The 26241-nt window shown below is 43.7% G+C and overlaps 28 non-coding genes across 28 annotated transcripts; all 28 read left to right on the forward strand.

Annotated features, from left to right (window-relative positions):
* The first annotated feature begins 756 nt into the window (after nt 1-756).
* On the forward strand, nt 757-838 carry TRNAL-AAG (transfer RNA leucine (anticodon AAG)). Its single transcript has one exon. It is a non-coding gene; the product is annotated as a tRNA-Leu (tRNA).
* Nucleotides 839-1595: 757 nt separating this feature from the next.
* On the forward strand, nt 1596-1677 carry TRNAL-AAG (transfer RNA leucine (anticodon AAG)). The gene has a single exon. It is a non-coding gene; the product is annotated as a tRNA-Leu (tRNA).
* Nucleotides 1678-2434: 757 nt separating this feature from the next.
* TRNAL-AAG (transfer RNA leucine (anticodon AAG)) lies at nt 2435-2518 on the forward strand. Its single transcript has one exon. It is a non-coding gene; the product is annotated as a tRNA-Leu (tRNA).
* A 755-nt stretch (nt 2519-3273) lies between these two features.
* On the forward strand, nt 3274-3355 carry TRNAL-AAG (transfer RNA leucine (anticodon AAG)). The gene has a single exon. It is a non-coding gene; the product is annotated as a tRNA-Leu (tRNA).
* Nucleotides 3356-4112: 757 nt separating this feature from the next.
* On the forward strand, nt 4113-4194 carry TRNAL-AAG (transfer RNA leucine (anticodon AAG)). Its single transcript has one exon. It is a non-coding gene; the product is annotated as a tRNA-Leu (tRNA).
* A 757-nt stretch (nt 4195-4951) lies between these two features.
* Nucleotides 4952-5033, forward strand: TRNAL-AAG (transfer RNA leucine (anticodon AAG)). Its single transcript has one exon. It is a non-coding gene; the product is annotated as a tRNA-Leu (tRNA).
* A 1599-nt stretch (nt 5034-6632) lies between these two features.
* TRNAL-AAG (transfer RNA leucine (anticodon AAG)) lies at nt 6633-6716 on the forward strand. Its single transcript has one exon. It is a non-coding gene; the product is annotated as a tRNA-Leu (tRNA).
* Nucleotides 6717-7471: 755 nt separating this feature from the next.
* Nucleotides 7472-7555, forward strand: TRNAL-AAG (transfer RNA leucine (anticodon AAG)). Its single transcript has one exon. It is a non-coding gene; the product is annotated as a tRNA-Leu (tRNA).
* Nucleotides 7556-8310: 755 nt separating this feature from the next.
* On the forward strand, nt 8311-8392 carry TRNAL-AAG (transfer RNA leucine (anticodon AAG)). Its single transcript has one exon. It is a non-coding gene; the product is annotated as a tRNA-Leu (tRNA).
* Nucleotides 8393-9988: 1596 nt separating this feature from the next.
* On the forward strand, nt 9989-10070 carry TRNAL-AAG (transfer RNA leucine (anticodon AAG)). Its single transcript has one exon. It is a non-coding gene; the product is annotated as a tRNA-Leu (tRNA).
* A 757-nt stretch (nt 10071-10827) lies between these two features.
* On the forward strand, nt 10828-10909 carry TRNAL-AAG (transfer RNA leucine (anticodon AAG)). The gene has a single exon. It is a non-coding gene; the product is annotated as a tRNA-Leu (tRNA).
* A 757-nt stretch (nt 10910-11666) lies between these two features.
* TRNAL-AAG (transfer RNA leucine (anticodon AAG)) lies at nt 11667-11748 on the forward strand. The gene has a single exon. It is a non-coding gene; the product is annotated as a tRNA-Leu (tRNA).
* A 757-nt stretch (nt 11749-12505) lies between these two features.
* On the forward strand, nt 12506-12587 carry TRNAL-AAG (transfer RNA leucine (anticodon AAG)). Its single transcript has one exon. It is a non-coding gene; the product is annotated as a tRNA-Leu (tRNA).
* Nucleotides 12588-13348: 761 nt separating this feature from the next.
* TRNAL-AAG (transfer RNA leucine (anticodon AAG)) lies at nt 13349-13430 on the forward strand. Its single transcript has one exon. It is a non-coding gene; the product is annotated as a tRNA-Leu (tRNA).
* Nucleotides 13431-14188: 758 nt separating this feature from the next.
* TRNAL-AAG (transfer RNA leucine (anticodon AAG)) lies at nt 14189-14270 on the forward strand. The gene has a single exon. It is a non-coding gene; the product is annotated as a tRNA-Leu (tRNA).
* Nucleotides 14271-15027: 757 nt separating this feature from the next.
* TRNAL-AAG (transfer RNA leucine (anticodon AAG)) lies at nt 15028-15109 on the forward strand. Its single transcript has one exon. It is a non-coding gene; the product is annotated as a tRNA-Leu (tRNA).
* A 758-nt stretch (nt 15110-15867) lies between these two features.
* TRNAL-AAG (transfer RNA leucine (anticodon AAG)) lies at nt 15868-15949 on the forward strand. Its single transcript has one exon. It is a non-coding gene; the product is annotated as a tRNA-Leu (tRNA).
* Nucleotides 15950-16704: 755 nt separating this feature from the next.
* On the forward strand, nt 16705-16786 carry TRNAL-AAG (transfer RNA leucine (anticodon AAG)). The gene has a single exon. It is a non-coding gene; the product is annotated as a tRNA-Leu (tRNA).
* Nucleotides 16787-17543: 757 nt separating this feature from the next.
* Nucleotides 17544-17625, forward strand: TRNAL-AAG (transfer RNA leucine (anticodon AAG)). Its single transcript has one exon. It is a non-coding gene; the product is annotated as a tRNA-Leu (tRNA).
* A 1594-nt stretch (nt 17626-19219) lies between these two features.
* TRNAL-AAG (transfer RNA leucine (anticodon AAG)) lies at nt 19220-19301 on the forward strand. The gene has a single exon. It is a non-coding gene; the product is annotated as a tRNA-Leu (tRNA).
* Nucleotides 19302-20057: 756 nt separating this feature from the next.
* Nucleotides 20058-20139, forward strand: TRNAL-AAG (transfer RNA leucine (anticodon AAG)). Its single transcript has one exon. It is a non-coding gene; the product is annotated as a tRNA-Leu (tRNA).
* A 757-nt stretch (nt 20140-20896) lies between these two features.
* Nucleotides 20897-20978, forward strand: TRNAL-AAG (transfer RNA leucine (anticodon AAG)). The gene has a single exon. It is a non-coding gene; the product is annotated as a tRNA-Leu (tRNA).
* Nucleotides 20979-21733: 755 nt separating this feature from the next.
* On the forward strand, nt 21734-21815 carry TRNAL-AAG (transfer RNA leucine (anticodon AAG)). The gene has a single exon. It is a non-coding gene; the product is annotated as a tRNA-Leu (tRNA).
* Nucleotides 21816-22573: 758 nt separating this feature from the next.
* Nucleotides 22574-22655, forward strand: TRNAL-AAG (transfer RNA leucine (anticodon AAG)). The gene has a single exon. It is a non-coding gene; the product is annotated as a tRNA-Leu (tRNA).
* A 755-nt stretch (nt 22656-23410) lies between these two features.
* Nucleotides 23411-23492, forward strand: TRNAL-AAG (transfer RNA leucine (anticodon AAG)). Its single transcript has one exon. It is a non-coding gene; the product is annotated as a tRNA-Leu (tRNA).
* Nucleotides 23493-24247: 755 nt separating this feature from the next.
* On the forward strand, nt 24248-24329 carry TRNAL-AAG (transfer RNA leucine (anticodon AAG)). The gene has a single exon. It is a non-coding gene; the product is annotated as a tRNA-Leu (tRNA).
* Nucleotides 24330-25085: 756 nt separating this feature from the next.
* Nucleotides 25086-25167, forward strand: TRNAL-AAG (transfer RNA leucine (anticodon AAG)). Its single transcript has one exon. It is a non-coding gene; the product is annotated as a tRNA-Leu (tRNA).
* A 758-nt stretch (nt 25168-25925) lies between these two features.
* TRNAL-AAG (transfer RNA leucine (anticodon AAG)) lies at nt 25926-26007 on the forward strand. Its single transcript has one exon. It is a non-coding gene; the product is annotated as a tRNA-Leu (tRNA).
* The last annotated feature ends 234 nt before the right edge of the window (nt 26008-26241 follow it).

The raw sequence follows: 26241 nt of genomic DNA on the forward strand, positions 1-26241 counted from the left end.
AGCTTGTTTTATATAAATCACAACCAGCAAAATATGTGTGTTAGCTTCGAAACGATTAAAATAAGTTCCCGACGAGATGCTGGTGATGATGTCCATTGCCCATTTTTGTTGCTGTGCCGTCAACGACCACATAGCTTGGCCGAGTGGTGTGAGACGCTGGATTTTTGCTTCATTCTCATCTGAGGAGTGAGGTTCGTGCCTCTCCACTGCCAAAACGTATTTAAAAATGAAAAAACACCTGCAAAATGTTTTTAGCCAGTACAATAATACCATCCTTTCCAAACTGTCTACTGGTGATGGTGCCCATTGGCCATTTCTGGTGTTGTGTTTGGGAAATAGGCAGCGCGGCCTAGCGATTTAAGGCACTGTATTTACGTACCTGTTTCTTCAGATGTGTGGATTCAGATCCCACTGCTGCCAAATATTGTTATTACATAAAACAACTTGCAAAATATGTTTTTCAGATTCTACAATAATAAAATAGATTCACAACAAGCTGTTGGTGTCGATGCCCATTGGCTATTTCTGGTATTGCTTCTAACATTGGTAACGGGGGCTGGGTGGTCCACGGTAGCGAATTAAGTCTCCACTTTCCTAGGAGGCGTGGGTTCAATTCACGCCGTAATAAACTGTCTTCTTTTTACACAATGACAAACTGTAAAATGTGCTTCAGCCACGACGATTTTAATCAAATTTTAAAACGAGCTTTTGGTGATGATGCGCATTGGTGATTTTTGTTGCTGCTGGCAACGACTAGGTAGCGTGGCCGAGCGGTCTAAGGCGCTGGATTAAGGCTCCAGTCTTCTCGGAGGCGTGGGTTCAAATCCCACCGCTGCCACAGCTTGTTTTATGTAAATCACAACCAGCAAAATATGTGTGTTAGCTTCGAAACGATTAAAATAAGTTCCCGACGAGATGCTGGTGATGATGTCCATTGGCCATTTTTGTTGCTGTGCCGTCAACGACCACATAGCTTGGCCGAGTGGTGTGAGACGCTGGATTTTTGCTTCATTCTCATCTGAGGAGTGAGGTTCGTGCCTCTCCACTGCCAAAACGTATTTAAAAATGAAAAAACACCTGCAAAATGTTTTTAGCCAGTACAATAATACCATCCTTTCCAAACTGTATACTGGTGATCGTGCCCATTGGCCATTTTTGGTGTTGGGTTTGGGAAATAGGAAGCGTGGCCTAGCGATTTAAGGCACTGCGTTTACGTACCTGTTTCTTCAGATGTATGAGTACAGATCCCACTGCTCCCAAATATTGTTTTTACATAAAACACTTCTTGCAAAATGTTTTTCCGATTCTACAAGAATAAAATAGTTTCACAACAAGCTGTTGGTGTCAATGCCCATTGGCTATTTCTGGTATTGCTTCTAACATTGGTAACGGGGGCTGGGTGGTCCACGGTAGAGAATTAAGCCTCCACTTTCCTAGGAGGCGTGGGTTCAATTCCCGCCGTAATAAACTGCCTTCTTTTTACAAAATGACAAACTATAAAATGTGCTTCAGCCACGAAGATTTTAATCAAATTTTAACACGAGCTTATGGTGATGATGCTCATTGGTGATTTCTGTTGCTGCGGTCAACGACTAGGTAGCGTGGCCGAGCGGTCTAAGGCGCTGGATTAAGGCTCCAGTCTCCTCGGAGGCGTGGGTTCAAATCCCACCGCTGCCACAGCTTGTTTTATATAAATCACAACCAGCAAAATACGTGTGTTAGCTTCGAAACGATTAAAATAAGTTCCCGACGAGATGCTGGTGATGATGTCCATTGGCCATTTTTGTTGCTGTGCCGTCAACGACCACATAGCTTGTCCGAGTGGTGTGAGACGCTGGATTTTTGCTTCATTCTCATCTGAGGAGTGAGGTTCGTGCCTCTCCACTGCCAAAACGTATTTAAAAATGAAAAAACACCTGCAAAATGTTTTTAGCCAGTACAATAATACCATCCTTTCCAAACTGTCTACTGGTGATGGTGCCCATTGGCCATTTCTGGTGTTGTGTTTGGGAAATAGGCAGCGCGGCCTAGCGATTTAAGGCACTGCGTTTACGTACCTGTTTCTTCAGATGTATGAGTTCAGATCCCACTGCTCCCAAATATTGTTTTTACATAAAACACTTCTTGCAAAATGTTTTTCCGATTCTACAAGAATAAAATAGTTTCACAACAAGCTGTTGGTGTCAATGCCCATTGGCTATTTCTGGTATTGCTTCTAACATTGGTAACGGGGGCTGGGTGGTCCACGGTAGCGAATTAAGTCTCCACTTTCCTAGGAGGCGTGGGTTCAATTCCCGCCGTAATAAACTGCCTTCTTTTTACACAATGACAAACTGTAAAATGTGCTTCAGCCACGAAGATTTTAATCAAATTTTAACACGAGCTTATGGTGATGATGCTCATTGGTGATTTCTGTTGCTGCGGTCAACGACTAGGTAGCGTGGCCGAGCGGTCTAAGGCGCTGGAGTAAGGCTCCAGTCTCCTCGGAGGCGTGGGTTCAAATCCCACTGCTGCAACAGCTTGATTCCTATAAATCACAACCAGCAAAATATGTGTGTTAGCTTCGAAACGAGTAAAATAAGTTCACCACGAGATGCTTGTGATGATGTCCATTGGCCATTTTTGTTGCTGTGCCGTCAACGACCACATAGCTTGGCCGAGTGGTGTGAGACGCTGGATTTTTGCTTCATTCTCATCTGAGGAGTGAGGTTCGTGCCTCTCCACTGCCAAAATGTATTTAAAAATGAAAAAACACCTGCAAAATGTTTTTAGCCAGTACAATAATACCATCCTTTCCAAACTGTATACTGGTGATCGTGCCCATTGGCCATTTCTGGTGTTGGGTTTGGGAAATAGGAAGCATGGCCTAGCGATTTAAGGCACTGCGTTTACGTACCTGTTTCTTCAGATGTATGAGTACAGATCCCACTGCTCCCAAATATTGTTTTTACATAAAACACTTCTTGCAAAATGTTTTTCCGATTCTACAAGAATAAAATAGTTTCACAACAAGCTGTTGGTGTCAATGCCCATTGGCTATTTCTGGTATTGCTTCTAACATTGGTAACGGGGGCTGGGTGGTCCACGGTAGAGAATTAAGCCTCCACTTTCTTAGGAGGCGTGGGTTCAATTCCCGCCGTAATAAACTGCCTTCTTTTTACAAAATGACAAACTATAAAATGTGCTTCAGCCACGAAGATTTTAATCAAATTTTAACACGAGCTTATGGTGATGATGCTCATTGGTGATTTCTGTTGCTGCGGTCAACGACTAGGTAGCGTGGCCGAGCGGTCTAAGGCGCTGGATTAAGGCTCCAGTCTCCTCGGAGGCGTGGGTTCAAATCCCACCGCTGCCACAGCTTGTTTTATATAAATCACAACCAGCAAAATACGTGTGTTAGCTTCGAAACGATTAAAATAAGTTCCCGACGAGATGCTGGTGATGATGTCCATTGGCCATTTTTGTTGCTGTGCCATCAACGACCACATAGCTTGGCCGAGTGGTGTGAGACGCTGGATTTTTGCTTCATTCTCATCTGAGGAGTGAGGTTCGTGCCTCTCCACTGCCAAAACGTATTTAAAAATGAAAAAACACCTGCAAAATGTTTTTAGCCAGTACAATAATACCATCCTTTCCAAACTGTTTACTGGTGATGGTGCCCATTGGCCATTTCTGGTGTTGTGTTTGGGAAATAGGCAGCGCGGCCTAGCGATTTAAGGCACTGTATTTACGTACCTGTTTCTTCAGATGTGTGGATTCAGATCCCACTGCTGCCAAATATTGTTATTACATAAAACAACTTGCAAAATATGTTTTTCAGATTCTACAATAATAAAATAGATTCACAACAAGCTGTTGGTGTCGATGCCCATTGGCTTTTTCTGGTATTGCTTCTAACATTGGTAACGGGGGCTGGGTGGTCCACGGTAGCGAATTAAGTCTCCACTTTCCTAGGAGGCGTGGGTTCAATTCCCGCCGTAATAAACTGCTTTCTTTTTACACAATGACAAACTGTAAAATGTGCTTCAGCCACGACGATTTTAATCAAATTTTAAAACGAGCTTTTGGTGATGATGCGCATTGGTGATTTTTGTTGCTGCTGTCAACGACTAGGTAGCGTGGCCGAGCGGTCTAAGGCACAGGATTAAGGCTCCAGTCTCCTCGGAGGCGTGGGTTCAAATCCCACCGCTGCCACAGCTTGTTTTATATAAATCACAACCAGCAAAATACGTGTGTTAGCTTCGAAACGATTAAAATAAGTTCCCGACGAGATGCTGGTGATGATGTCCATTGGCCATTTTTGTTGCTGTGCCGTCAACGACCACATAGCTTGGCCGAGTGGTGTGAGACTCTGGATTTTTGCTTCATTCTCATCTGAGGAGTGAGGTTCGTGCCTCTCCACTGCCAAAACGTATTTAAAAATGAAAAAACACCTGCAAAATGTTTTTAGCCAGAACAATAATACCATCCTTTCCAAACTGTTTACTGGTGATGGTGCCCATTGGCCATTTCTGGTGTTGTGTTTGGGAAATAGGCAGCGCGGCCTAGAGATTTAAGGCACCGTATTTACGTACCTGTTTCTTCAGATGTGTGGATTCAGATCCCACTGCTGCCAAATATTGTTATTACATAAAACAACTTGCAAAATATGTTTTTCAGATTCTACAATAATAAAATAGTTTCACAACAAGCTGTTGGTGTCGATGCCCATTGGCTATTTCTGGTATTGCTTCTAACATTGGTAACGGGGGCTGGGTGGTCCACGGTAGCGAATTAAGTCTCCACTTTCCTAGGAGGCGTCGGTTCAATTCCCGCCGTGATAAACTGCCTTCTTTTTACACAATGACAAACTGTAAAATGTGCTTCAGCCACGACGATTTTAATCAAATTTTAAAACGAGCTTTTGGTGATGATGCACATTGGTGATTTCTGTTGCTGCAGTTAACGACTAGGTAGCGTGGCCGAGCGGTCTAAGGCGCTGGATTAAGGCTCCAGTCTCCTCGGAGGCGTGGGTTCAAATCCCACCGCTGCCACAGCTTGTTTTATATAAATCACAACCAGCAAAATACGTGTGTTAGCTTCGAAACGATTAAAATAAGTTCCCGACGAGATGCTGGTGATGATGTCCATTGGCCATTTTTGTTGCTGTGCCGTCAACGACCACATAGCTTGGCCGAGTGGTGTGAGACGCTGGATTTTTGCTTCATTCTCATCTGAGGAGTGAGGTTCGTGCCTCTCCACTGCGAAAATGTATTTAAAAATGAAAAAAACACCTGCAAAATATGTTTTTAGCCAGTACAATAATACCATCCTTTCCAAACTGTATACTGGTGATCGTGACCATTGGCCATTTCTGGTGTTGGGTTTGGGAAATAGGAAGCGTGGCCTAGCGATTTAAGGCACTGCGTTTACGTACCTGTTTCTTCAGATGTATGAGTACAGATCCCACTGCTCCCAAATATTGTTTTTACATAAAACACTTCTTGCAAAATGTTTTTCCGATTCTACAAGAATAAAATAGTTTCACAACAAGCTGTTGGTGTCAATGCCCATTGGCTATTTCTGGTATTGCTTCTAACATTGGTAACGGGGGCTGGGTGGTCCACGGTAGAGAATTAAGTCTCCACTTTCTTAGGAGGCGTGGGTTCAATTCCCGCCGTAATAAACTGCCTTCTTTTTACAAAATGACAAAGTATAAAATGTGCTTCAGCCACGAAGATTTTAATCAAATTTTAACACGAGCTTATGGTGATGATGCTCATTGGTGATTTCTGTTGCTGCGGTCAACGACTAGGTAGCGTGGCCGAGCGGTCTAAGGCGCTGGAGTCAGGCTCCAGTCTCCTCGGAGGCATGGGTTCAAATCCCACTGCTGCAACAGCTTGATTCCTATAAATCACAACCAGCAAAATATGTGTGTTAGCTTCGAAACGAGTAAAATAAGTTCCCGACGAGATGCTGGTGATGATGTCCATTGGCCATTTTTGTTGTTGTGCCGTCAACGACCACATAGCTTGGCCGAGTGGTGTGAGACGCTGGATTTTTGCTTCATTCTCATCTGATGAGTGAGGTTCGTGCCTCTCCACTGCCAAAACGTATTTAAAAATGAAAAAACACCTGCAAAATGTTTTAAGCCAGTACAATAATACCATCCTTTCCAAACTGTCTACTGGTGATGGTGCCCATTGGCCATTTCTGGTGTTGTGTTTGGGAAATAGGCAGCGCGGCCTAGCGATTTAAGGCACTGTATTTACGTACCTGTTTCTTCAGATGTGTGGATTCAGATCCCACTGCTGCCAAATATTGTTATTACATAAAACAACTTGCAAAATATGTTTTTCAGATTCTACAATAATAAAATAGATTCACAACAAGCTGTTGGTGTCGATGCCCATTGGCTATTTCTGGTATTGCTTCCAACATTGGTAACGGGGGCTGGGTGGTCCACGGTAGCGAATTAAGTCTCCACTTTCCTAGGAGGCGTGGGTTCAATTCCCGCCGTAATAAACTGCCTTCTTTTTACACAATGACAAACTGTAAAATGTGCTTCAGCCACGACGATTTTAATCAAATTTTAAAACGAGCTTTTGGTGATGATGCACATTGGTGATTTTTGTTGCTGCTGTCAACGACTAGGTAGCGTGGCCGAGCGGTCTAAGGCGCTGGATTAAGGCTCCAGTCTCCTCGGAGGCGTGGGTTCAAATCCCACTGCTGCAACAGCTTGATTCATATAAATCACAACCAGCAAAATATGTGTGTTAGCTTCGAAACGATTAAAATAAGTTCCCGACGAGATGCTGGTGATGATGTCCATTGGCCATTTTTGTTGCTGTGCCGTCAACGACCACATAGCTTGGCCGAGTGGTGTGAGACGCTGGATTTTTGCTTCATTCTCATCTGAGGAGTGAGGTTCGTGCCTCTCCACTGCCAAAACGTATTTAAAAATGTAAAAACACCTGCAAAATGTTTTTAGCCAGTACAATAATACCATCCTTTCCAAACTGTCTACTGGTGATGGTGCCCATTGGCCATTTCTGGTGTTGTGTTTGGGAAATAGGCTGCGCGGCCTAGCGATTTAAGGCACTGCGTTTACGACCCTGTTTTTTCAGATGTATGAGTTCAGATCCCACTGCTGCCAAATATTGTTATTACATAAAACAACTTGCAAAATATGTTTTTCAGATTCTACAATAATAAAATAGATTCACAACAAGCTGTTGGTGTCGATGCCCATTGGCTATTTCTGGTATTGCTTCTAACATTGGTAACGGGGGCTGGGTGGTCCACGGTAGCGAATTAAGTCTCCACTTTCCTAGGAGGCGTGGGTTCAATTCCCGCCGTAACAAACTGCCTTCTTTTTACACAATGACAAACTGTAAAATGTGCTTCAGCCACGACGATTTTAATCAAATTTTAAAACGAGCTTTTGGTGATGATGCGCATTGGTGATTTTTGTTGCTGCTGTCAACGACTAGGTAGCGTGGCCGAGCGGTCTAAGGCGCTGGATTAAGGCTCCAGTCTCCTCGGAGGCGTGGGTTCAAATCCCACTGCTGCAACAGCTTGATTCATATAAATCACAACCAGCAAAATATGTGTGTTAGCTTCGAAACGATTAAAATAAGTTCCCGACGAGATGCTGGTGATGATGTCCATTGGCCATTTTTGTTGCTGTGCCGTCAACGACCACATAGCTTGGCCGAGTGGTGTGAGACGCTGGATTTTTGCTTCATTCTCATCTGAGGAGTGAGGTTCGTGCCTCTCCACTGCCAAAACGTATTTAAAAATGTAAAAACACCTGCAAAATGTTTTTAGCCAGTACAATAATACCATCCTTTCCAAACTGTCTACTGGTGATGGTGCCCATTGGCCATTTCTGGTGTTGTGTTTGGGAAATAGGCAGCGCGGCCTAGCGATTTAAGGCACTGCGTTTACGTACCTGTTTCTTCAGATGTGTGGATTCAGATCCCACTGCTGCCAAATATTGTTATTACATAAAACACTTCTTGCAAAATGTTTTTCCGATTCTACAAGAATAAAATAGTTTCACAACAAGCTGTTGGTGTCGATGCCCATTGGCTATTTCTGGTATTGCTTCTAACATTGGTAACGGGGGCTGGGTGGTCCACGGTAGCGAATTAAGTCTCCACTTTCCTAGGAGGCGTGGGTTCAATTCCCGCCGTAATAAACTGCCTTCTTTTTACACAATGACAAACTGTAAAATGTGCTTCAGCCACGACGATTTTAATCAAATTTTAAAACGAGCTTTTGGTGATGATACGCATTGGTGATTTTTGTTGCTGCTGTCAACGACTAGGTAGAGTGGCCGAGCGGTCTAAGGCGCTGGATTAAGGCTCCAGTCTCCTCGGAGGCGTGGGTTCAAATCCCACCGCTGCCACAGCTTGTTTTAAATAAATCACAACCAGCAAAATATGTGTGTTAGCTTCGAAACGATTAAAATAAGTTCCCGACGAGATGCTGGTGATGATGTCCATTGTCCATTTTTGTTGCTGTGCCGTCAACGACCACATAGCTTGGCCGAGTGGTGTGAGACGCTGGATTTTTGCTTCATTCTCATCTGAGGAGTGAGGTTCGTGCCTCTCCACTGCCAAAACGTATTTAAAAATGAAAAAACACCTGCAAAATGTTTTTAGCCAGTACAATAATACCATCCTTTCCAAACTGTCTACTGGTGATGGTGCCCATTGGCCATTTCTGGTGTTGTGTTTGGGAAATAGGCAGCGCGGCCTAGCGATTTAAGGCACTGTATTTACGTACCTGTTTCTACAGATGTGTGGATTCAGATCCCACTGCTGCCAAATATTGTTATTACATAAAACAACTTGCAAAATATGTTTTTCAGATTCTACAATAATAAAATAGATTCACAACAAGCTGTTGGTGTCGATGCCCATTGGCTATTTCTGGTATTGCTTCTAACATTGGTAACGGGGGCTGGGTGGTCCACGGTAGCGAATTAAGTCTCCACTTTCCTAGGAGGCGTGGGTTCAATTCCCGCCGTAATAAACTGCCTTCTTTTTACACAATGACAAACTGTAAAATGTGCTTCAGCCACGACGATTTTAATCAAATTTTAAAACGAGCTTTTGGTGATGATGCGCATTGGTGATTTTTGTTGCTGTTGTCAACGACTAGGTAGCGTGGCCGAGCGGTCTAAGGCGCTGGATTAACGCTCCAGTCTCCTCGGAGGCGTGGGTTCAAATCCCACTGCTGCAACAGCTTGATTCATATAAATCACAACCAGCAAAATATGTGTGTTAGCTTCGAAACGATTAAAATAAGTTCCCGACGAGATGCTGGTGATGATGTCCATTGGCCATTTTTGTTGCTGTGCAGTCAACGACCACATAGCTTGGCCGAGTGGTGTGAGACGCTGGATTTTTGCTTCATTCTCATCTGAGGAGTGAGGTTCGTGCCTCTCCACTGCCAAAACGTATTTAAAAATGTAAAAACACCTGCAAAATGTTTTTAGCCAGTACAATAATACCATCCTTTCCAAACTGTCTACTGGTGATGGTGCCCATTGGCCATTTCTGGTGTTGTGTTTGGGAAATAGGCAGCGCGGCCTAGCGATTTAAGGCACTGCGTTTACGTACCTGTTTCTTCAGATGTGTGGATTCAGATCCCACTGCTGCCAAATATTGTTATTACATAAAACACTTCTTGCAAAATGTTTTTCCGATTCTACAAGAATAAAATAGTTTCACAACAAGCTGTTGGTGTCGATGCCCATTGGCTATTTCTGGTATTGCTTCTAACATTGGTAACGGGGGCTGGGTGGTCCACGGTAGCGAATTAAGTCTCCACTTTCCTAGGAGGCGTGGGTTCAATTCCCGCCGTAATAAACTGCCTTCTTTTTACACAATGACAAACTGTAAAATGTGCTTCAGCCACGACGATTTTAATCAAATTTTAAAACGAGCTTTTGGTGATGATACGCATTGGTGATTTTTGTTGCTGCTGTCAACGACTAGGTAGCGTGGCCGAGCGGTCTAAGGCGCTGGATTAAGGCTCCAGTCTCCTCGGAGGCGTGGGTTCAAATCCCACCGCTGCCACAGCTTGATTCATATAAATCACAACCAGCAAAATATGTGTGTTAGCTTCGAAACGATTAAAATAAGTTCCCGACGAGATGCTGGTGATGATGTCCATTGGCCATTTTTGTTGCTGTGCCGTCAACGACCACATAGCTTGGCCGAGTGGTGTGAGACGCTGGATTTTTGCTTCATTCTCATCTGAGGAGTGAGGTTCGTGCCTCTCCACTGCCAAAACGTATTAAAAATATGAAAAAACACCTGCAAAATGTTTTTGCCAGTACAATAATACCATCCTTTCCAAACTGTCTACTGGTGATCGTGCCCATTGGCCATTTCTGGTGTTGTGTTTGGGAAATAGGCAGCGCGGCCTAGCGATTTAAGGCACGGTATTTACGTACCTGTTTCTTCAGATGTGTGGATTCAGATCCCACTGCTGCCAAATATTGTTATTACATAAAACAACTTGCAAAATATGTTTTTCAGATTCTACAATAATAAAATAGATTCACAACAAGCTGTTGGTGTCGATGCCCATTGGCTATTTCTGGTATTGCTTCTAACATTGGTAACGGGGGCTGGGTGGTCCACGGTAGAGAATTAAGCCTCCACTTTCTTCGGAGGCGTGGGTTCAATTCCTGCCGTAATAAACTGCCTTCTTTTTACAAAATGACAAACTATAAAATGTGCTTCAGCCACGAAGATTTTAATCAAATTTTAACACGAGCTTATGGTGATGATGCTCATTGGTGATTTCTGTTGCTGTGGTCAATGACTAGGTAGCGTGGTCGAGCAGGCTAAGGCGCTGGATTAAGGCTCCAGTCTCCTCGGAGGCGTGGGTTCAAATCCCACTGCTGCCACAGCTTGTTTTATATAAATCACAACCAGCAAAATATGTGTGTTAGCTTCGAAACGATTAAAATAAGTTCCCGACGAGATGCTGGTAATGATGTCCATTGGCCATTTTTGTTGCTGTGCCGTCAACGACCACATAGCTTGGCCAAGTGGTGTGAGACGCTGGATTTTTGCTTCATTCTCATCTGAGGAGTGAGGTTCGTGCCTCTCCACTGCCAAAACGTATTTAAAAATGAAAAAACACCTGCAAAATGTTTTTAGCCAGTACAATAATACCATCCTTTCCAAACTGTCTACTGGTGATGGTGCCCATTGGCCATTTCTGGTGTTGTGTTTGGGAAATAGGCAGCGCGGCCTAGCGATTTAAGGCACGGTATTTACGTACCTGTTTCTTCAGATGTGTGGATTCAGATCCCACTGCTCCCAAATATTGTTTTTACATAAAACACTTCTTGCAAAATGTTTTTCCGATTCTACAAGAATAAAAAAGTTTCACAACAAGCTGTTGGTGTCGATGCCCATTGGCTATTTCTGGTATTGCTTCTAACATTGGTAACGGGGGCTGGGTGGTCCACGGTAGCGAATTAAGCCTCCACTTTCTTAGGAGGCGTGGGTTCAATTCCCGCCGTAATAAACTGCCTTCTTTTTACAAAATGACAAACTATAAAATGTGCTTCAGCCACGAAGATTTTAATCAAATTTTAACACGAGCTTTTGGTGATGATGCTCATTGGTGATTTCTGTTGCTGCGGTCAACGACTAGGTAGCGTGGCCGAGCGGTCTAAGGCGCTGGATTAAGGTTCCAGTCTCCTCGGAGGCGTGGGTTCAAATCCCACCGCTGCCACGGCTTGTTTTATATAAATCACATCCAGCAAAATATGTGTGTTAGCTTTGAAACGATTAAAATAAGTTCCCGACGAGATGCTGGTGATGATGTCGATTGGCCATTTTTGTTGCTGTGCCGTCAACGACCACATAGCTTGGCCGAGTGGTGTGAGACGCTGGATTTTTGCTTCATTCTCATCTGAGGAGTGAGGTTCGTGCCTCTCCACTGCCAAAACGTATTTAAAAATGAAAAAACACCTGCAAAATGTTTTTAGCCAGTACAATAATACCATCCTTTCCAAACTGTCTACTGGTGATGGTGCCCATTGGCCATTTCTGGTGTTGTGTTTGGGAAATAGGCAGCGCGGCCTAGCGATTTAAGGCACGGTATTTACGTACCTGTTTCTTCAGATGTGTGGATTCAGATCCCACTGCTGCCAAATATTGTTATTACATAAAACAACTTGCAAAATATGTTTTTCAGATTTTACAATAATAAAATAGATTCACAACAAGCTGTTGGTGTCGATGCCCATTGGCTATTTCTGGTATTGCTTCTAACATTGGTAACGGGGGCTGGGTGGTCCACGGTAGAGAATTAAGCCTCCACTTTCTTAGGAGGCGTGGGTTCAATTCCTGCCGTAATAAACTGCTTTCTTTTTACAAAATGACAAACTATAAAATGTGCTTCAGCCACGAAGATTTTAATCAAATTTTAACATGAGCTTATGGTGATGATGCTCATTGGTGATTTCTGTTGCTGCTGTCAACGACTAGGTAGCGTGGTCGAGCAGTCTAAGGCACTGGATTAAGGCTCCAGTCTCCTCGGAGGCGTGGGTTCAAATCCCACTGCTGCCACAGCTTGTTTCATATAAATCACAACCAGCAAAATATGTGTGTTAGCTTCGAAACGATTAAAATAAGTTCCCGACGAGATGCTGGTGATGATGTCCATTGGCCGTTTTTGTTGCTGTGCCGTCAACGACCGCATAGCTTGGCCGAGTGGTGTGAGACGCTGGATTTTTGCTTCATACTCATCTGAGGAGTGATGTTCGTGCCTCTACACTGCCAAAACGTATTTAAAAATGAAAAAAAAAACACCTGCAAAATGTTTTTAGCCAGTACAATAATACCATCCTTTCCAAACTGTCTACTGGTGATGGTGCCTATTGGCCATTTCTGGTGTTGTGTTTGGGAAATAGGCAGCGCGGCCTAGCGATTTAAGGCACTGTATTTACGTACCTGTTTCTTCAGATGTGTGGATTCAGATCCCACTGCTGCCAAATATTGTTATTACATAAAACAACTTGCAAAATATGTTTTTCAGATTCTACAATAATAAAATAGATTCACAACAAGCTGTTGGTGTCGATGCCCATTGGCTATTTCTGGTATTGCTTCTAACATTGGTAACGGGGGCTGGGTGGTCCACGGTAGCGAATTAAGTCTCCACATTCCTAGGAGGCGTGGGTTCAATTCCCGCCGTAATAAACTGCCTCCTTTTTACACAATGACAAACTGTAAAATGTGCTTCAGCCACGACGATTATAATCAAATTTTAAAACGAGCTTTTGGTGATGATGCGCATTGGTGATTTCTGATGCTGATGTCAACGACTAGGTAGCGTGGCCGAGCGGTCTAAGGCGCTGGATTAAGGCTCCAGTCTCCTCGGAGGCGTGGGTTCAAATCCCACCGCTGCCACAGCTTGTTTTATATAACTCACAACCAGCAAAATACGTGTGTTAGCTTCGAAACGATTAAAAAAAGTTCCCGACGAGATGTTGGTGATGATGTCCATTGGCCATTTTTGTTGCTGTGCCGTCAACGACCACATAGCTTGGCCGAGTGGTGTGAGACGCTGGATTTCTGCTTCATTCTCATCTGAGGAGTGAGGTTCGTGCCTCTCCACTGCCAAAACGTATTTAAAAATGAAAAAAACACCTGCAAAATGTTTTTAGCCAGTACAATAATACCATCCTTTCCAAACTGTCTACTGGTGATGGTGCCTATTGGCCATTTCTGGTGTTGTGTTTGGGAAATAGGCAGCGCGGCCTAGCGATTTAAGGCACCGTATTTACGTACCTGTTTCTTCAGATTTGTGGATTCAGATCCCACTGCTGCCAAATATTGTTATTACATAAAACAACTTGCAAAATATGTTTTTCAGATTCTACAATAATAAAATAGATTCACAACAAGCTGTTGGTGTCGATGCCCATTGGCTATTTCTGGTATTGCTTCTAACATTGGTAACGGGGGCTGGGTGGTCCACGGTAGCGAATTAAGCCTCCACTTTCTTAGGAGGCGTGGGTTCAATTCCCGCCATAATAAACTGCCTTCTTTTTACAAAATGACAAACTATAAAATGTGCTTCAGCCACGAAGATTTTAATCAAATTTTAACACGAGCTTTTGGCGATGATGCGCATTGGTGATTTCTGTTGCTGCTGTCAACGACTAGGTAGCGTGGCCGAGCGGTCTAAGGCGCTGGATTAAGGCTCCAGTCTCCTCGGAGGCGTGGGTTCAAATCCCACCGCTGCCACAGCTTGTTTTATATAAATCACAACCAGCAAAATATGTGTGTTAGCTTCGAAACGATTAAAATAAGTTCCCGACGAGATGCTGGTGATGATGTCCATTGGCCATTTTTATTGCTGTGTCGTCAACGACCACATAGCTTGGCCGAGTGGTGTGAGACGCTGGATTTTTGCTTCATTCTCATCTGAGGAGTGAGGTTCGTGCCTCTCCACTGCCAAAACGTATTTAAAAATGAAAAAACACCTGCAAAATGTTTTTAGCCAGTACAATAATACCATCCTTTCCAAACTGTCTACTGGTGATGGTGCCCATTGGCCATTTCTGGTGTTGTGTTTGGGAAATAGGCAGCGCGGCCTAGCGATTTAAGGCACTGTATTTACGTACCTGTTTCTTCAGATGTGTGGATTCAGATCCCACTGCTGCCAAATATTGTTATTACATAAAACAACTTGCAAAATATGTTTTTCAGATTCTACAATAATAAAATAGATTCACAACAAGCTGTTGGTGTCGATGCCCATTGGCTATTTCTGGTATTGCTTCTAACATTGGTAACGGGGGCTGGGTGGTCCACGGTAGCGAATTAAGCCTCCACTTTCTTAGGAGGCGTGGGTTCAATTCCGGCCGTAATAAACTGCCTTCTTTTTACAAAATGACAAACTGTAAAATGTGCTTCAGCCACGACGATTTTAATCAAATTTTAAAACGAGCTTTTGGTGATTATGCGCATTGGTGATTTCTGTTGCTCCTGTCAACGACTAGGTAGCGTGGCCGAGCGGTCTAAGGCGCTGGATTAAGGCTCCAGTCTCCTCGGAGGCATTGGTTCAAATCCCACCGCTGCCACAGCTTGTTTTATATAAATCACAACCAGCAAAATATGTGTGTTAGCTTCGAAACGATTAAAATAAGTTCCCGACGAGATGCTGGTGATGATGTCCATTGGCCATTTTTGTTGCTGTGCCGTCAACGACCACATAGCTTGGCCGAGTGGTGTGAGACGCTGGATTTTTGCTTCATTCTCATCTGAGGAGTGAGGTTCGTGCCTCTCCACTGCCAAAACGTATTTAAAAATGAAAAAAACACCTGCAAAATGTTTTTAGCCAGTACAATAATACCATCCTTTCCAAACTGTCTACTGGTGATGGTGCCCATTGGCCATTTCTGGTGTTGTGTTTGGGAAATAGGCAGCGCGGCCTAGCGATTTAAGGCACCGTATTTACGTACCTGTTTCTTCAGATGTGTGGATTCAGATCCCACTGCTGCCAAATATTATTATTACATAAAACAACTTGCAAAATATGTTTTTCAGATTCTACAATAATAAAAGAGATTCACAACAAGCTGTTGGTGTCGATGCCCATTGGCTATTTCTGGTATTGCTTCTAACATTGGTAACGGGGGCTGGGTGGTCCACGGTAGCGAATTAAGTCTCCACTTTCCTAGGAGGCGTGGGTTCAATTCCCGCGGTAATAAACTGCCTTCTTTTTACACAATGACAAACTGTAAAATGTGCTTCAGCCACGACGATTTTAATCAAATTTTAAAACGAGCTTTTGGTGATGATGCGCATTGGTGATTTCTGTTGCTGCTGTCAACGACTAGGTAGCGTGGCCAAGCGGTCTAAGGCGCTGGATTAAGGCTCCAGTCTCCTCGGAGGCGTGGGTTCAAATCCCACTGCTGCCACAGCTTGTTTTATATAAATCACAACCAGCAAAATATGTGTGTTAGCTTCGAAACGATTAAAATAAGTTCCGCACGAGATGCTGATGATGATGTCCATTGGCCATTTTTGTTGCTGTGTCGTCAACGACCACATAGCTTGGCCGAGTGGTGTGAGACGCTGGATTTTTGCTTCATTCTCATCTGAGTAGTGAGGTTCGTGCCTCTCCACTGCCAAAACGTATTTAAAAATGAAAAAAAACCTGCAAAATGTTTTTAGCCAGTACAATAATACCATCCTTTCCAAACTGTCTACTGGTGATGGTGCCCATTGGCCATTTCTGGTGTTGTGTTTGGGAAATAGGCAGCGCGGCCTAGCGATTTAAGGCACTGTATTTACGTACCTGTTTCTTCAGATGTGTGGATTCAGATCCCACTGCTGCCAAATATTGTTATTACATAAAACAACTTGCAAAATATGTTTTTCAGATTCTACAATAATAAAAGATTCACAACAAGCTGTTGGTGTCGATGCCCATTGGCTATTTCTGGTATTGCTTCTAACATTGGTAACGGGGGCTGGGTGGCCCACGGTAGCGAATTAAGTCTCCACTTTCCTAGGAGGCGTGGGTTCAATTCCCGCCGTAATAAACTGCCTTCTTTTTACACAATGACAAACTGTAAAATGTGCTTCAGCCACGACGATTTTAATCAAATTTTAAAACGAGCTTTTGGTGATGATGCGCATTGGTGATTTCTGTTGCTGCTGTCAACGACTAGGTAGCGTGGCCAAGCGGTCTAAGGCGCTGGATTAAGGCTCCAGTCTCCTCGGAGGCGTGGGTTCAAATCCCACCGCTGCCACAGCTTGTTTTATATAAATCACAACCAGCAAAATATGTGTGTTAGCTTCGAAACGATTAAAATAAGTTCCCGACGAGATGCTGGTGATGATGTCCATTGGCCATTTTTGTTGCTGTGCCGTCAACGACCACATAGCTTGGCCGAGGGGTGTGAGACGCTGGATTTTTGCTTCATTCTCATCTGAGGAGTGAGGTTCGTGCCTCTCCACTGCCAAAACGTATTTAAAAATGAAAAAATACCTGCAAAATGTTTTTAGCCAGTACAATAATACCATCCTTTCCAAACTGTCTACTGGTGATGGTGCCTATTGGCCATTTCTGGTGTTGTGTTTGGGAAATAGGCAGCGCGGCCTAGCGATTTAAGGCACTGTATTTACGTACCTGTTTCTTCAGATGTGTGGATTCAGATCCCACTGCTGCCAAATATTGTTATTACATAAAACAACTTGCAAAATATGTTTTTCAGATTCTACAATAATAAAATAGATTCACAACAAGCTGTTGGTGTCGATGCCCATTGGCTATTTCTGGTATTGCTTCTAACATTGGTAACGGGGGCTGGGTGGTCCACGGTAGCGAATTAAGTCTCCACTTTCCTAGGAGGCGTGGGTTCAATTCCCGCCGTAATAAACTGCCTTCTTTTTACACAATGACAAAATGTAAAATGTGCTTCAGCCACGACGATTTTAATCAAATTTTAAAACGAGCTTTTGGTGATGATGCGCATTGGTGATTTCTGTTGCTGCTGTCAACGACTAGGTAGCGTGGCCAAGCGGTCTAAGGCGCTGGATTAAGGCTCCAGTCTCCTCGGAGGCGTGGGTTCAAATCCCACTGCTGCCACAGCTTGTTTTATATAAATCACAACCAGCAAAATATGTGTGTTAGCTTCGAAACGATTAAAATAAGTTCCCGACGAGATGCTGATGATGATGTCCATTGGCAATTTTTGTTGCTGTGTCGTCAACGACCACATAGCTTGGCCGAGTGGTGTGAGACGCTGGATTTTTGCTTCATTCTCATCTGAGGAGTGAGGTTCGTGCCTCTCCACTGCCAAAACGTATTTAAAAATGAAAAAAAACCTGCAAAATGTTTTTAGCCAGTACAATAATACCATCCTTTCCAAACTGTCTACTGGTGATGGTGCCCATTGGCCATTTCTGGTGTTGTGTTTGGGAAATAGGCAGCGCGGCCTAGCGATTTAAGGCACTGTATTTACGTACCTGTTTCTTCAGATGTGTGGATTCAGATCCCACTGCTGCCAAATATTGTTATTACATAAAACAACTTGCAAAATATATTTTTCAGATTCTACAATAATAAAATAGATTCACAACAAGCTGTTGGTGTCGATGCCCATTGGCTATTTCTGGTATTGCTTCTAACATTGGTAACGGGGGCTGGGTGGTCCACGGTAGCGAATTAAGTCTCCACTTTCCTAGGAGGCGTGGGTTCAATTCCCGCCGTAATAAACTGCCTTCTTTTTACACAATGACAAACTGTAAAATGTGCTTCAGCCACGACGATTTTAATCAAATTTTAAAACGAGCTTTTGGTGATGATGCGCATTGGTGATTTCTGTTGCTGCTGTCAACGACTAGGTAGCGTGGCGGAGCGGTCTAAGGCACAGGATTAAGGCTCCAGTCTCCTCGGAGGCGTGGGTTCAAATCCCCCCGCTGCCACAGCTTGTTTTATATAAATCACAACCAGCAAAATATGTGTGTTAGCTTCGAAACAATTAAAATAAGTTTCCGACGAGATGCTGGTGATGATGTCCATTGGCCATTTTTGTTGCTGTGCCGTCAACGACCACATAGCTTGGCCGAGTGGTGTGAGACGCTGGATTTTTGCTTCATTCTCATCTGAGGAGTGAGGTTCGTGCCTCTCCACTGCCAAAACGTATTTAAAAATGAAAAAACACCTGCAAAATGTTTTTAGCCAGTACAATAATACCATCCTTTCCAAACTGTCTACTGGTGACGGTGCCCATTGGCCATTTCTGGTGTTGTGTTTGGGAAATAGGCAGCACGGCCTAGAGATTTAAGGCACCGTATTTACGTACCTGTTTCTTCAGATGTGTGGATTCAGATCCCACTGCTGCCAAATATTGTTATTACATAAAACAACTTGCAAAATATGTTTTTCAGATTCTACAATAATAAAAGATTCACAACAAGCTGTTGGTGTCGATGCCCATTGGCTATTTCTGGTATTGCTTCTAACATTGGTAACGGGGGCTGGGTGGCCCATGGTAGCGAATTAAGTCTCCACTTTCCTAGGAGGCGTGGGTTCAATTCCCGCCGTAATAAACTGCCTTCTTTTTACACAATGACAAACTGTAAAATGTGCTTCAGCCACGACGATTTTAATCAAATTTTAAAACGAGCTTTTGGTGATGATGCGCATTGGTGATTTCTGTTGCTGCTGTCAACGACTAGGTAGCGTGGCCGAGCGGTCGAAGGCGCTGGATTAAGGCTCCAGTCTCCTCGGAGGCGTGGGTTCAAATCCCACTGCTGCCACAGCTTGTTTTATATAAATCACAACCAGCAAAATATGTGTGTTAGCTTCGAAACGATTAAAATAAGTTCCCGACGAGATGCTGATGATGATGTCCATTGGCCATTTTTGTTGCTGTGTCGTCAACGACCACATAGCTTGGCCGAGTGGTGTGAGACGCTGGATTTTTGCTTCATTCTCATCTGAGGAGTGAGGTTCGTGCCTCTCCACTGCCAAAACGTATTTAAAAATGAAAAAAAAACCTGCAAAATGTTTTTAGCCAGTACAATAATACCATCCTTTCCAAACTGTCTACTGGTGATGGTGCCCATTGGCCATTTCTGGTGTTGTGTTTGGGAAATAGGCAGCGCGGCCTAGCGATTTAAGGCACTGTATTTACGTACCTGTTTCTTCAGATGTGTGGATTCAGATCCCACTGCTGCCAAATATTGTTATTACATAAAACAACTTGCAAAATATGTTTTTCAGATTCTACAATAATAAAAGATTCACAACAAGCTGTTGGTGTCGATGCCCATTGGCTATTTCTGGTATTGCTTCTAACATTGGTAACGGGGGCTGGGTGGCCCACGGTAGCGAATTAAGTCTCCACTTTCCTAGGAGGCGTGGGTTCAATTCCCGCCGTAATAAACTGCCTTCTTTTTACACAATGACAAACTGTAAAATGTGCTTCAGCCACGACGATTTTAATCAAATTTTAAAACGAGCTTTTGGTGATGATGCGCATTGGTGATTTCTGTTGCTGCTGTCAACGACTAGGTAGCGTGGCCGAGCGGTCTAAGGCGCTGGATTAAGGCTCCAGTCTCCTCGGAGGCGTGGGTTCAAATCCCACCGCTGCCACAGCTTGTTTTATTTAAATCACAACCAGCAAAATATGTGTGTTAGCTTCGAAACGATTAAAATAAGTTCCCGACGAGATGCTGGTGATGATGTCCATTGGCCATTTTTGTTGCTGTGCCGTCAACGACCACATAGCTTGGCCGAGGGGTGTGAGACGCTGGATTTTTGCTTCATTCTCATCTGAGGAGTGAGGTTCGTGCCTCTCCACTGCCAAAACGTATTTAAAAATGAAAAAATACCTGCAAAATGTTTTTAGCCAGTACAATAATACCATCCTTTCCAAACTGTCTACTGGTGATGGTGCCTATTGGCCATTTCTGGTGTTGTGTTTGGGAAATAGGCAGCGCGGCCTAGCGATTTAAGGCACTGTATTTACGTACCTGTTTCTTCAGATGTGTGGATTCAGATCCCACTGCTGCCAAATATTGTTATTACATAAAACAACTTGCAAAATATGTTTTTCAGATTCTACAATAATAAAATAGATTCACAACAAGCTGTTGGTGTCGATGCCCATTGGCTATTTCTGGTATTGCTTCTAACATTGGTAACGGGGGCTGGGTGGTCCACGGTAGCGAATTAAGTCTCCACTTTCCTAGGAGGCGTGGGTTCAATTCCCGCCGTAATAAACTGCCTTCTTTTTACACAATGACAAACTGTAAAATGTGCTTCAGCCACGACGATTTTAATCAAATTTTAAAACGAGCTTTTGGTGATGATGCACATTGGTGATTTCTGTTGCTGCTGTCAACGACTAGGTAGCGTGGCCGAGCGGTCTAAGGCACAGGATTAAGGCTCCAGTCTCCTCGGAGGCGTGGGTTCAAATCCCACCGCTGCCACAGCTTGTTTTATATAAATCACAACCAGCAAAATATGTGTGTTAGCTTCGAAACAATTAAAATAAGTTTCCGACGAGATGCTGGTGATGATGTCCATTGGCCATTTTTGTTGCTGTGCCGTCAACGACCACATAGCTTGGCCGAGTGGTGTGAGACGCTGGATTTTTGCTTCATTCTCATCTGAGGAGTGAGGTTCGTGCCTCTCCACTGCCAAAACGTATTTAAAAATGAAAAAACACCTGCAAAATGTTTTTAGCCAGTACAATAATACCATCCTTTCCAAACTGTCTACTGGTGATGGTGCCCATTGGCCATTTCTGGTGTTGTGTTTGGGAAATAGGCAGCACGGCCTAGAGATTTAAGGCACCGTATTTACGTACCTGTTTCTTCAGATGTGTGGATTCAGATCCCACTGCTGCCAAATATTGTTATTACATAAAACAACTTGCAAAATATGTTTTTCAGATTCTACAATAATAAAAGATTCACAACAAGCTGTTGGTGTCGATGCCCATTGGCTATTTCTGGTATTGCTTCTAACATTGGTAACGGGGGCTGGGTGGCCCACGGTAGCGAATTAAGTCTCCACTTTCCTAGGAGGCGTGGGTTCAATTCCCGCCGTAATAAACTGCCTTCTTTTTACACAATGACAAACTGTAAAATGTGCTTCAGCCACGACGATTTTAATCAAATTTTAAAACGAGCTTTTGGTGATGATGCGCATTGGTGATTTCTGTTGCTGCTGTCAACGACTAGGTAGCGTGGCCGAGCGGTCTAAGGCGCTGGATTAAGGCTCCAGTCTCCTCGGAGGCGTGGGTTCAAATCACACCGCTGCCACAGCTTGTTTTATATAAATCACAACCAGCAAAATATGTGTGTTAGCTTCGAAACGATTAAAATAAGTTCCCGACGAGATGCTGATGATGATGTCCATTGGCCATTTTTGTTGCTGTGCCGTCAACGACCACATAGCTTGGACGAGGGGTGTGAGACGCTGGATTTTTGCTTCATTCTCATCTGAGGAGTGAGGTTCGTGCCTCTCCACTGCCAAAACGTATTTAAAAATGAAAAAAACACCTGCAAAATGTTTTTAGCCAGTACAATAATACCATCCTTTCCAAACTGTCTACTGGTGATGGTGCCCATTGGCCATTTCTGATGTTGTGTTTGGGAAATAGGCAGCGCGGCCTAGCGATTTAAGGCACCGTATTTACGTACCTGTTTCTTCAGATGTGTGGATTCAGATCCCACTGCTGCCAAATATTGTTATTACATAAAACAACTTGCAAAATATGTTTTTCAGATTCTACAATAATAAAATAGATTCACAACAAGCTGTTGGTGTCGATGCCCATTGGCTATTTCTGGTATTGCTTCTAACATTGGTAACGGGGGCTGGGTGGTCCACGGTAGCGAATTAAGTCTCCACTTTCCTAGGAGGCGTGGGTTCAATTCCCACCGTAATAAACTGCCTTCTTTTTACACAATGACAAACTGTAAAATGTGCTTCAGCCACGACGATTTTAATCAAATTTTAAAACGAGCTTTTGGTGATAATGCGCATTGGTGATTTCTGTTGCTGCTGTCAACGACTAGGTAGCGTGGCCGAGCGGTCTAAGGCGCTGGATTAAGGCTCCAGTCTCCTCGGAGGCGTGGGTTCAAATCCCACCGCTGCCACAGCTTGTTTTATATAAATCACAACGAGCAAAATGTGTGTTAGCTTCGAAACGATTAAAATAAGTTCCCGACGAGATGCTGGTGATGATGTCCATTGGCCATTTTTGTTGCTGTGCCGTCAACGACCACATAGCTTGGCCGAGGGGTGTGAGACGCTGGATTTTTGCTTCATTCTCATCTGAGGAGTGAGGTTCGTGCCTCTCCACTGCCAAAACGTATTTAAAAATGAAAAAACACCTGCAAAATGTTTTTAGCCAGTACAATAATACCATCCTTTCCAAACTGTCTACTGGTGATGGTGCCCATTGGCCATTTCTGGTGTTGTGTTTGGGAAATAGGCAGCGCGGCCTAGCGATTTAAGGCACCGTATTTACGTACCTGTTTCTTCAGATGTGTGGATTCAGATCCCACTGCTGCCAAATATTGTTATTACATAAAACAACTTGCAAAATATGTTTTTCAGATTCTACAATAATAAAATAGATTCACAACAAGCTGTTGGTGTCGATGCCCATTGGCTATTTCTGGTATTGCTTCTAACATTGGTAACGGGGGCTGGGTTGTCCACGGTAGCGAATTAAGTCTCCACTTTCCTAGGAGGCGTGGGTTCAATTCCCGCCGTAATAAACTGCCTTCTTTTTACACAATGACAAACTGTAAAATGTGCTTCAGCCACGACGATTTTAATCAAATTTTAAAACGAGCTTTTGGTGATGATGCGCATTGGTGATTTCTGTTGCTGCTGTCAACGACTAGGTAGCGTGGCCGAGCGGTCTAAGGCGCTGGATTAAGGCTCCAGTCTCCTCGGAGGCGTGGGTTCAAATCCCACCGCTGCCACAGCTTGTTTTATTTAAATCACAACCAGCAAAATATGTGTGTTAGCTTCGAAACGATTAAAATAAGTTCCCGACGAGATGCTGGTGATGATGTCCATTGGCCATTTTTGTTGCTGTGCCGTCAACGACCACATAGCTTGGCCGAGTGGTGTGAGACGCTGGATTTTTGCTTCATTCTCATCTGAGGAGTGAGGTTCGTGCCTCTCCACTGCCAAAACGTATTTAAAAATGAAAAAACACCTGCAAAATGTTTTTAGCCAGTACAATAATACCATCCTTTCCAAACTGTCTACTGGTGATGGTGCCCATTGGCCATTTCTGGTGTTGTGTTTGGGAAATAGGCAGCACGGCCTAGAGATTTAAGGCACCGTATTTACGTACCTGTTTCTTCAGATGTGTGGATTCAGATCCCACTGCTGCCAAATATTGTTATTACATAAAACAACTTGCAAAATATGTTTTTCAGATTCTACAATAATAAAAGATTCACAACAAGCTGTTGGTGTCGATGCCCATTGGCTATTTCTGGTATTGCTTCTAACATTGGTAACGGGGGCTGGGTGGTCCACGGTAGCGAATTAAGTCTCCACTTTCCTAGGAGGCGTCGGTTCAATTCCCGCCGTGATAAACTGCCTTCTTTTTACACAATGACAAACTGTAAAATGTGCTTCAGCCACGACGATTTTAATCAAATTTTAAAACGAGCTTTTGGTGATGATGCGCATTGGTGATTTCTGTTGCTGCTGTCAACGACTAGGTAGCGTGGCCGAGCGGTCTAAGGCGCTGGATTAAGGCTCCAGTCTCCTCGGAGGCGTGGGTTCAAATCACACCGCTGCCACAGCTTGTTTTATATAAATCACAACCAGCAAAATATGTGTGTTAGCTTCGAAACGATTAAAATAAGTTCCCGACGAGATGCTGGTGATGATGTCCATTGGCCATTTTTGTTGCTGTGCCGTCAACGACCACATAGCTTGGCCGAGGGGTGTGAGACGCTGGATTTTTGCTTCATTCTCATCTGAGGAGTGAGGTTCGTGCCTCTCCACTGCCAAAACGTATTTAAAAATGAAAAAACACCTGCAAAATGTTTTTAGCCAGTACAATAATACCATCCTTTCCAAACTGTCTACTGGTGATGGTGCCCATTGGCCATTTCTGGTGTTGTGTTTGGGAAATAGGCAGCGCGGCCTAGCGATTTAAGGCACTGTATTTACGTACCTGTTTCTTCAGATGTGTGGATTCAGATCCCACTGCTGCCAAATATTGTTATTACATAAAACAACTTGCAAAATATGTTTTTCAGATTCTACAATAATAAAATAGATTCACAACAAGCTGTTGGTGTCGATGCCCATTAGCTATTTCTGGTATTGCTTCTAACATTGGTAACGGGGGCTGGGTTGTCCACGGTAGCGAATTAAGTCTCCACTTTCCTAGGAGGCGTGGGTTCAATTCCCGCCGTAATAAACTGCCTTCTTTTTACACAATGACAAACTGTAAAATGTGCTTCAGCCACGACGATTTTAATAAATTTGAAAACGAGCTTTTGGTGATGATGCACATTGGTGATTTCTGTTGCTGCTGGCAACGACTAGGTAGCGTGGCCGAGCGGTCTAAGGCGCTGGATTAAGGCTCCAGTCTCCTCGGAGGCGTGGGTTCAAATCACACCGCTGCCACAGCTTGTTTTATATAAATCACAACCAGCAAAATATGTGTGTTAGCTTCGAAACGATTAAAATAAGTTCCCGACGAGATGCTGGTGATGATGTCCATTGGCCATTTTTGTTGCTGTGCCGTCAACGACCACATAGCTTGGACGAGGGGTGTGAGACGCTGGATTTTTGCTTCATTCTCATCTGAGGAGTGAGGTTCGTGCCTCTCCACTGCCAAAACGTATTTAAAAATGAAAAAAACACCTGCAAAATGTTTTTAGCCAGTACAATAATACCATCCTTTCCAAACTGTCTACTGGTGATGGTGCCCATTGGCCATTTCTGATGTTGTGTTTGGGAAATAGGCAGCGCGGCCTAGCGATTTAAGGCACCGTATTTACGTACCTGTTTCTTCAGATGTGTGGATTCAGATCCCACTGCTGCCAAATATTGTTATTACATAAAACAACTTGCAAAATATGTTTTTCAGATTCTACAATAATAAAATAGATTCACAACAAGCTGTTGGTGTCGATGCCCATTGGCTATTTCTGGTATTGCTTCTAACATTGGTAACGGGGGCTGGGTGGTCCACGGTAGCGAATTAAGTCTCCACTTTCCTAGGAGGCGTGGGTTCAATTCCCACCGTAATAAACTGCCTTCTTTTTACACAATGACAAACTGTAAAATGTGCTTCAGCCACGACGATTTTAATCAAATTTTAAAACGAGCTTTTGGTGATGATGCACATTGGTGATTTCTGTTGCTGCTGTCAACGACTAGGTAGCGTGGCCGAGCGGTCTAAGGCGCTGGATTAAGGCTCCAGTCTCCTCGGAGGCGTGGGTTCAAATCCCACCGCTGCCACAGCTTGTTTTATATAAATCACAACGAGCAAAATGTGTGTTAGCTTCGAAACGATTAAAATAAGTTCCCGACGAGATGCTGGTGATGATGTCCATTGGCCATTTTTGTTGCTGTGCCGTCAACGACCACATAGCTTGGCCGAGGGGTGTGAGACGCTGGATTTTTGCTTCATTCTCATCTGAGGAGTGAGGTTCGTGCCTCTCCACTGCCAAAACGTATTTAAAAATGAAAAAA

This window comes from Petromyzon marinus, chromosome 61 (assembly GCF_048934315.1).
Source record: "Petromyzon marinus isolate PM22_M1 ecotype Great Lakes invasive population chromosome 61, UKy_Petmar_22M1.pri1.0, whole genome shotgun sequence".
NCBI classification, from domain to species: Eukaryota; Metazoa; Chordata; class Hyperoartia; order Petromyzontiformes; family Petromyzontidae; genus Petromyzon; species Petromyzon marinus.